This window comes from Rhodnius prolixus, unplaced genomic scaffold (genome assembly GCF_049639745.1).
Source record: "Rhodnius prolixus isolate KJV_2025 unplaced genomic scaffold, Rpr scaffold_5, whole genome shotgun sequence".
In the NCBI taxonomy this organism is placed as follows: domain Eukaryota; kingdom Metazoa; phylum Arthropoda; class Insecta; order Hemiptera; family Reduviidae; genus Rhodnius; species Rhodnius prolixus.
The window spans coordinates 21798666-21810178 of NW_027411624.1; positions in this window are offsets into that span (position 1 = coordinate 21798666).

Genomic DNA, 11513 nt, shown 5'->3' on the forward strand with positions numbered 1-11513 from the left:
CCGTGCAAAAATAAAAACTACTTAATTTTTTGGGGTAAACCTTTTTTATTTTTCAACATAGTCTCCTTTTAGGCTTATACACTTCGTCCAACGCTGCTCTAGTTTGTTGATCCCTTCCGAATAATAGGATTTGTCCAAGTCTGAAAAATAGCCATTCGTTTTTGCAATCACCTCCTCGTTTGAATAAAATCTTTTTCCCGCCAGCCATTTCTTCATATTGGGGAACAAATAGTAGTCCGAGGGAGCCAAGTCTGGAGAATAGGGGGGATGTGAAACGAGTTGGAACCCTATTTCCATTAATTTTGCGACCACAACTGCTGAGGTGTGAGCTGGTGCGTTGTCGTGATGGAAAAGGACTTTTTTGTGGGCCAATCGTGGGCGTTTTTCTTGCAGCTCGGTTTTCAAACGGTCCAATAACGATGAATAATATGCACCTGTAATAGTTTTACCCTTTTCCAGATAGTCGATGAGGATTATTCCTTGCGAATCCCAAAAGACAGTCGCCATAATCTTTCCGGCCGAAGGAACGGTCTTCGCCTTTTTTGGCGCAGATTCCCCCTTGGTAACCCATTATTTAGATTGTTCTTTGGTCTCAGGAGTGTAGTGATGTATCCATGTTTCATCCACAGTGACGAAACGACGCTTAAAAAAGTCCTGCGGATTCTTCTGGAACAGCTGCAAACCGTCCTTGCAACACTTCTCACGATTTCGTTTTTGGTCAAGCGTGAGCAATCGCGGCACCCATCTTGCGGATAGCTTTGTCATGGTCCAAATGTTGATGCAAAATATTATGTACCCGTTCATTCGAGATGCCCACAGCACTAGCAATCTCACGCACCTTCACTCTTCTGTCATCCATCACCATATCATGGATTTTATCAATGATTTCTGGAGTAGTAACCTCAACAGGGCGTCCAGAACGTTCAGCGTCACTTGTACCCATATGGCCACTCCGAAAAGTTTGAAACCACTTATAAACTGTTCTAATCGAAGGTGCAGAGTCACCATAATGTTTATCAAGCTTCTCTTTAGTCTCCTGAGGCGTTTTGCCTTTCATAAAGTAGTGTTTAATCAACACACGAAATTCTTTTTCGTCCATTTTTTGAAAATCACTCGACTTCCTCGATTCAAACGAATGCCAAACACAAAGAAATAGACCGATCTGGCTGAAACTTGGTGTGTGTTCTTCCAAGAGATGCTACTAACTAAACATAACCTCGATACGCGCCAGTAGTGCTATCTCTCTGACTTTGCACGGACTTTTCAAACGATCCTCGTAGGTTGCGGTAAGAGAATAGGTGATTGGTTAGCAAATACTGGATTCCAACACGGAGTTCACAGGTTCGAATCCAGCAGCTGGCCCTTAGATTATCTCTTCCTAGGAGCTTCTTACAGCTCACTGTTCGGTGATAGATAGTTTTGTTTGTAACAAGTGACGCCTATAAAAGAGCTCGGGGAGCTAATAACCTTACATGTTGATGGACCTTACATACAAAATAATAAATAAAAAAATAGCCATAGAAAAACAGTTCTGAAAGAAGCTCCAGATGGCCGCCACATGGAATAAGCTGCGAAAAAAAAAATGTATAGCTAGCGTTAGAACGCCAGACATCGCTTAGTAGCTGTTGAAATCCATAACTGCGATTTAACTTCTTTCGCAATGATTTCTGCCAAGCACTTGTACTCTGTTCAAACAATCCAGAACATTAAGGATGGTATTAGCAAAGCTAAAAGACAAAAATGTGGCATTTGAAGCATTTTCAATGGACTGCCAGTCTTCTGTTACCGTAATTGATGCTAAATATCTATTATTTTTACAAGAGAAAGCACAATTTCTCCTGGCCCTTGATCTAAGGGAATCATCAATTTCAGAAATATAAATAAACATAACTCACTTAAAACAATATTAATAAAGTAATAATTTGTCCAGATTGGGAGAATATATAAATTTAAAAGATCCCGTACCCAGTTGTTAAAATTAATAACCACAACGTTACTAATATTGTGCGTTGTATTAGTAACAACATGTTGTTTGCAACAACTCGCTAACTTACATAAATATTCTTGTCAATTCTAGGTTATAAATTAAATTATGCTGTCAAATAAAGAATGGAATAAAAATTTATATTTATGTAACAGATGGCGGATATGTATTTTATTTATTGACTTTTGTCATGGCAACTAGAAACTTTTTTCCGAACTTGTTATTTGTTATGTCGTTAGTTTAGGGTGGAGAAAAAAGCTCAATTTTTTTTTTTTTTAAATTATGGCAAATTTTTCACTTCATTTCATTTGGTGTACTTTTATTTATTTTCTTTTTTGGTTATTTAAAGCTTCTTGTTTTGCTTTTTTATCGACATGTATCCCTTTTGCTCCTAGAGGTGTGCACATTTGCAATTTGCAATATTCATCACAAATGATGATGCTATAAGAAAACAGGTGTTTTTTACAAAACTGATCTTTACTTAAGTGCTGCACGAGAAACGAGACAAATCTCGGTCTCGGTACCGAGACCGAGACGAGACTTGAGCAACCGAGACCGAGACCGAGATCGAGACATGATATATATCTCGTCGAGAAATCTCGGTCTCGTCTCGGTTTTTCCAATATTAATTTTTAGCTACAAAATTATAAAATCGTGTTCTTTATTAATAAATAATCATTACGGGTATTGAATTAATTATTAAAAGATACGATTTTATTATATATGTTCAATATTACTACATCTATTTGACTTCGAATTACATACTAAGTAAAGTAAGCAAAGTAAAGTAATCGCCTATTTTTTCAGGCGGGGCTTTACGTCCAGCTACCAATTAGGTGTCGCGGACGGAGGCGACTAGCAAACATACTTTACTGTAAATTTCTCATATTAACCATTAAATAAAATCCAAGGCCTAAGACCGGGAATCGAACCCAGTACCACAATACACATTAGGTTCGCAGGTCTCGCACCGCTCGGCTACCGTGGCGGCCCCCTTCGAATTACATAATTTTTACATAAATTCACTAAATTTCACTATTCATATTATTCATTCATTCAATTACATAAATTTTACTATTAATAATCTAATACTTTGAACTTTGATATTATTTGAATTATATTTTAGAATTTTGGAATTAGTGAATTTGAAAAAAAAAAGACTATCTATGCACCTAAAAAATATTGCCACAAATTTTCGTTTTTAAGATACACTTTGCCCAAGCATTGATACATAAAAGAGCTTTTACTGAGTCAGAAGTTAGAGAAGATCTTCTATTGGTCATTATCAACGCAGCTTACGAAAATAATCTTTCCGATGGCACTGAAGTTGCACAGATACTAAAAATTTCTTGCGCCATTCTAGACAAATTTTTGAAGGAATTCTCAAGTGTTTTCCACCATTCTAAAATGTCAACGTCTACTGGTGCTTGGTCTAATTTGGTGTAATTAATTATTTCTGTCTTCCATGCTTCGGTGATATTTGCTGATTTTTGAGCAAATGGTGCAAAAATATTGATGCAGTCGTCGTCGTCGTCAAAAGGTGAATCATCAGATTCTTTATCTTCACCAACAGCCATAACTAATGGAGCGGGAAGTTTGTTGGGAGGTGTATTTTTTATTTCACGAATCGACTTGTTATAGCAGGCAGATATGTTATTTGTGTCTTTCATTTGGCGCGTTTTTAACATGTTTTTGAAATTATATAAAGATATATAACAGTAATAGTAATATATGATGCATTGAAGTGTAAGTAGTTGTCTTCTTTTACACACATTTTCATTACCAATATATAAATTAAATTAATTATTAGAAAATAATAACATTTTTTGAAAAGATTATTAATAGCAAACCGCTTTTAATACTTAAACAAAAATTCAAAAAACCGAGACCGAGATATCTCGTCGAGACCGAGACCGAGACTTGAGCGACCGAGACCGAGACCGAGATCGAGACTGCATAAAGTCTCGCCTCGTCTCGGTCTCGTGCTGCACTACTTTACTTATTATTTGGATGATTAAATTTTTTTTTTTTTTTTTTTTTTTGGCGCATCAACAACTGAGGTCATTAGCGCCCGGAGCTTTTTCCAGTGCACTGCCGGCCTCCGGACAGTGTTCTCTCGTTACAGACAACACTGTCCATCACCGGACAGTGAGCTGTAAGAAGCTCCTAGGAAGAGAAAATCTAAGGGCCAGCTGCTGGATTCGAACCCGGGACCTCCGCGTGGGAGTCCAGTATGCTAACCTCATAGCTAATCCCTTCCCTTTTTTTTTTATTATTATTATTATTATTATTATTTATTTTATACTGTGGGGGCTGGAGTTCAAAATAGGGTCCGTTCAAAAAGTTTTTGAAGAAGCGATTCCTTAACCAGATGGGTTTTAAAGTATAAATTAGTTTTAATCTTTTGTTGTCCAGTAATATTGGGTTGTCTGTAAAATAATGCAGGATTATGGTTTTACAAGCAAAAATAATAAAAATTAATGATTTATAACTGTTTTTATTAATCAAAATAGTCTCCATTACTTTCTATACATTTCTGCCAACGTGTGGGTAACTTTTCCATACCCACTGTAATAGAATTTGGAATCCTTAGAATTTATAAATTCAGAAAACGCATTTTCTAATGTTCTTTGGTCAATAAATTTTTTATTTTGTAAATAGCGATCCAGGTGTCTAAAAAATATGGTAATGAGTAGGCGAGAGGTCCGGTGAGTAGAGCGGGTGTGTCAGAGACTCATAGCCAAGCTCTAACAATTTTCGGGAAGTCAAACGTGAGATATGTGGCCGAGCGTTGTCATGCAACAGAGTGGGCCCCTTTCGATTGACTAAAGATGGATTCATTATTGCCAATTTCTGATGCATTACATCAATTTGGTTACAATACGATTCGGCATTGATGGTTTCGCCAGGATTCAAGAAGCTGTAATGAATCAGACCAAATGAAGCCCACCAAACAGTAACCATCACCTTTTTTTTGAAGATCTGGTGGCTTTGGAAAATGTTTTGTTGCTTCTCCTTTGTCAAGCCACTGTTCAGAGCGTCTGCTGTTGTCGTAGAGGATCCACTTTTCATCGCAAGTCACAATTCTGGATAGAAAAGAGTCGCTGTTGTATCGTCAAAGAAGTGCAGCACAAATTTCATACCGCTGATCTTTTTTGGCGGTCGTTGTAATATGTGAGGAACCCAAATTTCAAGCTTTTTCACCTTCCCAATCGCCTTGAGATGGTCATCGACGGTTGATTTGCTGACTTCGAGTTTTGCTGCCAGTTCTCGAACAGTGTTCTGGGATTTTCTTCCGCCAAAGCTCGGTGAACATCGTCATCAAGGGCAGAACCTCTTCCACGGCCTTCTTTGTTTTCAAGGCTCAAGTCTCCCTCACGAAATCTCTGCAACCACCGTTGAACAGTGCACTCACTTATACTGCCTTCGCTCCAGACATAGTTGATATTGCTGGCCGTTTGGGCCCCGTTCCGGCCGAGTTTGAACTCGTAAAACAAATTTATGCGAAAATCACGCTTTGACATCTTATTCAAGACTGAATTATTTCCAAGTAGCAAAATGTTACAGAGGTAAACAAACATTTTTGTTTGAAAGAGGATTTAATAAGTGTTTACATTCATAAAAGTCAAAATTCCAACAAACATAAACAGTTTACTATTTGGAGGGGTATTTTAAAGAAAACATAAAATCCTGCATTATTTTCCGGACAGCCCAATATTTTACATCTACGGTCTAATAATTTTTTGAGTTGTCTGTTTAGTTTTATTGTTTAGTGTGGGGATTTTAACAAAGCCTTCGGTGTAAGTAAAGCCTAAGGTAGCGGACGACTGGTGAAAACCTTAAGTCCAAAATCCACATGATTATAATACCTCCTCTTATATTAATACTGTAAAAGAACGCAAAAAAAGGTGCATTTATGGTCTTGAAAGAAATGGAATAGCAAGAAAAAATTAGCTGAGTAAAATAATTATAAAAAATACTATAAAATATATTTTAAAACAAGAAAATAAGTAGCCAGTATTAAAAACAATTAAAAGCATAAAATTATATTTTAACATGTAACATTACTAACATATTGTGTTATCGCACAGTATTATTTTAATGTTACTTTTAAGGTAGCATTAATATAACTTGAAAGTATATTATTTTATTTATATTATTAGTTTTTTTATTATTATAAAAAGAAAACATACTAATAATAATGGCCGACAATAATTATGTTGCATAAAGACTGATATATAATGGTCACGCGATGTATAAATTATAATAATAGTATTAATAAATAGTATATAACCTCTGTATGAGTTATGTTTGTTAATTATTAAAAAAGAACATAAAGGTTTTTCTGACAATGTTTCTAACATTTAATAAGCATGTTGAAAATAATTTCTAGCATTCATTTATTGTGAATATTAACGATTAAAATAGCGGGGGGAAGTTAGTAGGCGGAGTTCAATGGAAATACAGCCCGCTAAGTTCACAAAAAATATTTTAAGCGAAATAAACGGATTGTATGCGAGTCGATGAAAGATTTCTAAACGGAAATGCTCACTGATACATTTAGTTGACGCGCACTTGACAATAATTGTCGATTCCAACTCTGATTATGTTTGTCAAAAAATTATTGAATTTTCTAATATCATAAAGAGGATTTAGTTTTCTAACCTAAGGCAGACTTAGGAGAAAGTAAAAGAGAAATTTCATGAAGAATTATCAGATATGGCTTGTAAGATCTTAGCGACAGAAAATCTCGGGTTTCTTACGGGTGCCGGCGTAATAAGTAAAGATGTGAAGCATAGCCAGCCCATTGTTAGGGCTCCTGCAGACAATGTTCCTAATAGAAGTCATGGCGATTCCAATTTGTAGTTGGCTGAAAATAATGGTTCAGTGCAACAAGAATTTTCTTGGCTAGCCAGGCTGCTTTAAAAGCTTATGGAAGAATGTAAAAGAATACTTAAAGATCTGGGACAAAAAAAGAAATTATGAAAACCTTTTCTGGATTCCTGGACAGCAATGCATTCTGGTTAGGTGAAAAGTATGATGAGTTAGCAAAGTGCTGGCTGATCTGGTGCTCGTGTAAATCATTTCTGTCAGTTATCAGAATCAAAAATCTGGGAATTGAAAATAAAATGAATCTCAGATGTAACTGTCACGTTCTGCAATGTTCTAAACGTAAACGTTGATTATCGGGTAAGCCTATGACTCGTCATTTGTTTAACACGAAATTAACTAGCTAGACAACCGTGTAAGATTGAAACCACAAAGAACTTGTCCAGATAGTAATTTTTATAAACTTGTCTTTAAATGGATTTGAGAAGATACAGTGACGAGACTGGTAGGTTTCGAGGTAACTTTTATTTATTTATTTGCAACTGTACAAAATATACATCTAGCAAATGTGCTACAGATAAACATTCGATTGTGCCACAGAGCTGGCTCATTGCCACAACCAGGATGACGGGATGAGGGAAACCAGCCAGCGCTGGAACTCTCTAGGAACGTATTGGGGTTTAGGAAGCAATGAGGTCACGTGGCCAACGCCGTTTTAAGCGACGTGGAGGATTGTCAGGATGGGACGCTGTGGATAGTGATTGAGCCAGAGGATTTGGGTGATCAGAAAGTTTGCTGTGGAAATTTAGCAATCGGGTGTGGATTAACTCATTTACATAGGAATTACTGAGATCATGATGGAGGGTGCGGTAGGAGTCATAGAATGGTGCGTTAACGATTCGGCCGAGGATTTTAGACTGGAAAGATTGGATAGGTTGGATGTTGGATGGTTTGGCGGAGCCCCACAATTCTGCTCCATATGTCCATATTGGTCGTAATAGTGTTTTGTGAAGTGTAAGTCGAGGTAACATGAATGTGAGAGCTGGTGGTGAATTAGTTTAGTTAGGTTTTTCTTGGTCCTGTGTCTTAGGATACTCATCTCAAAGTAATAACAATGTTCTTTTCTTTTGGATCCTGGTAACCTCTTTTTTTGATAGGTAACCTCTTCTTTGCTGATAGATAACCTCTTTTTTGCTGATAGGTTACCTCTTTTTTGCTGATAAGTAACCTTTTTTTTGCTGATAGGTAACCTCTTTTTTGCTGATAGGTAACCTCTTTTTTGCTGATAGGTAACCTCTTCTTTGCTGATAGATAACCTCTTTTTTGCTGATAGGTTACCTCTTTTTTGCTGATAAGTAACCTCTTTTTTGCTGATAGGTTACCTCTTTTTTGCTGATAGGTAACCTCTTTTTTGCTGATAGGTAACCTCTTCTTTGCTGACAGTTAATCTCTTTTTTACTGATAACATGTTTTGACTTCATTCAAGTCTAAGTGTGCAGGTATCATCTTTTGCGTTTTCTATGAAAGCATTCAATAGTCAACAATGATTCTTTACTCAATTTCTGATGCGTACATTCTTACCACAAGCCATTAGTTGGTTTCAAGAAATAAGAGGAATTAGTAAGTCCCAATCCCTTCTGACCGATACAGCCAGTCTCCTGCTTGCGCTGCTTTTCGACTTCTTTCGACTAGGCTTCATTCACAAACACATGGTAATGATTCAACAAAAATTATGACAAGGCAAACTACGAACTTGCCAGTTCAAATCTCAATAAAACAATGAAGCATTAAATTCGGTTAAATGTTTTACTGAATAACAAGAGTCTAAATAGATTTGTTGCGAATGAACATTTGGAAAGGAGATTTCAGCCTACCATAAGTGTCGCAAAGAGAAATGACGCAAACGGGCGATGTCATGAACTTTACCCATTTATCACGATAAGTCCGTCCATATGTTGCTTCTTTCCATTTCTGGACCAGATTGTGCTACCATGTTTATAGCACTACCGATCTAACCGTTCATTCATTTACACATGCGCACACCAATAATATATTTTTCTTCGCATTCATTTAGGAATCAGTGAATGTATCTGTGTTCTTTCTGTTTTTAGTATGATTATTTACTTTCACATGTGTCCTTAGTTCACGTAAGGGTATTTCCAGAAACATCACAGCTTTATACCACGATTTGAATTTCCAGATTGTTTCTTTTGTCATAAACTGACATTTTTTAATTAATGAATACGTGGTAATGAATACAAGTCAGAATAAAAATATGTGAATATTAACGGCATTATTCAATCAGTTCTTCAAAGAATTTTATAACAAACATAATTTGATTTAATAGATAACCCTATCAACCACAGACTTTTTTTTTTTTAAATTTATTTGCTATTCACAATCTACAAAGAATAAAATGTAATAAGTGAATACGATAAACGAACACTTCATGGCAGGATCAGCTTGAGGAGAGAAGCTGCCCACCGGCAACACTCTCGCTGGAGTTTCTTACACTATTGAAGCTGGTCACGAGGCCAACAGCGTTTCAATCGTCGTGGAGGACGATCTGGAATGGTTTTGGAGGCGAGATTTTGAACAAGAGGATTTGTACAGAATGGAAGAGAGTCAAAGAATTTTCTATATTTAGATTTAGATTCGTCAGTTACGTATGAGATTTTGAGGTCGTTATGGAGGGTGGAGTTAGAGTCATAAAATGGAGAATTAGTAATCTGACGGAGTATTTTGGATTGGAAGGACTGGATCTTTTGTGAATTGGAAAGTTTGGCTGAACCCCACAGTTCGAGTCCGTAAGTCCAAATCGGTTTGAGTACGCAGTTGTATATTTCTTAGTCTTTTAAGTTCCAGCGGCAGCTTAGATTGTCTGCCAATTAGTCGCAGTAGTAATTTATTTCGTCGGTTGAGTTCAAATCTTTTCAGTTTAGTGTGTGGATTCCACGTTAATCTTATGTCGATGTACATCCCAAGGTAGCGCACTATATTAGCAGAAGGAAGAGGAATTGAGTTGAAACTTATAGAGGGACAAGAATTACGACGCAGAGTAAAAGTTATCTGTTCGCACTTTTGAGTATTGAATTTGACTCTCCACTTTTTGGCCCAGGGTTCTAGTTTGTGTTGATGAGATTGTAGTTGAGAGGTAGCTGTAGTGGCGTCTGAGTTAGAAGAGAGTATAGCAGTATCGTCAGCGTAAGTGCAGAGCAGTGTGTGCAGAGTCAGTTGGTAGGTCAGATGTGTACACAGTATAGAGAAACGGTCCGAGAATACCAGAGAGTAGTCGGAAAAGGTAGATCCACAACTTATCTTAAAGAAGCGGTCGGTAAGAAATGATAGTATAATCAAGTAATAAGTTGATGGAAGAGCACTCTTTAACTTCCACAATAGTCCTGGGTGCTAGACTCGATCAAAGGCCTGAGCCACGTCGAGAAAGGCCCCACAGCAATATTGTTTCCGCTCCAGAGAGGAAGCAATGGCGTCTACTACTCTGTGACACTGGTGAATAGTGCTGTGCTGTTGTCGAAAGCCAAACTGATGTGTTGGAATTATAGTCGCAGATTCCAGAATAGGGTAGATCCGTTTAAGTAGAAGTTTTTCCAATATTTTCCCCATAATCGGTAGCAAACTAATAGGTCGGTAAGAGGTTGGAAGGTGTAAAGGTTTATTAGGTTTCGGTATCATTTTTATTACAGAGAATTTCCAAGTTAAGGGAAAGTATGTTGTCCTGAGAACTGAGTTGTAAATGTAGGTTAGGAAAACGATAGCTTTTTTTGGAAGATTGCGAAGAATTTGTGCTGTTATCAAGTCGTATCCTGGAGATTTTTTGTACGGTAGGGATTTTATTACGTGTTTAATGTCAGACGGTGTCCACAGACTAAAAATAAATATGTAGATTTCCTCAATTCATTAAGTTTTGGCTGCCAATAAAGATTTTGAAACAGCTGGCTAATTCTTTTTTTAACCAGCTTCGAGTAATCGTCCCTTAGTTAAATCAAATAAAAATATTTTTTCTGCAACCATGTAGGAATGTTCTCATTACTCAATTAAAATCAGCTGCGTAATGCCCAACTTCCCTCACTAGTGGGGGAAAATTCCCATTAGTGTAACTTTCCTCACTAGTGAGTGGAAAAACTTTATTGTGCTTCCTTGATATAAGAAGTTTTGTTATTAAATATTTTCTGTAAAACTTTAATAAGCTTATTTAACGTAACTAAATAATTAAAAAACGAATATTAAAAAATAAAATAAAAATTGAAAGGAATATAGAAATAAAAATAATACTTTAATAAATAATTAGATATTTTTAATTATAACAGTTAAAAAGGTTATAGTGTTACCTTATAGAAATTTAAAATGGATTCTGGTGATTCCTGTTTAGAAAACACTCCTCCATCAATAAAAGAAACAGCAGAAAATGTAATAAGTAATGTAAATACGTAAGTAATGTAAATAATTGTAATATAACAATAAATGTTTATAATAAATAAATAAATTACTTTTTGTAGACTGTAAAAATGAAATTTTTAATTCTTTTAGTTATTAAATCCAATGGTTGCAGAAAAAATATAATATTTAACTCGAGTGTAAAGTATTTTCCTCACACTCGGCAATTTGCACTTGCACACGCATCGCTTCGCTCGCTCGTGCGTGCAAACCCTGCCTCGCGTGAGGAAAAGTACTACTATCC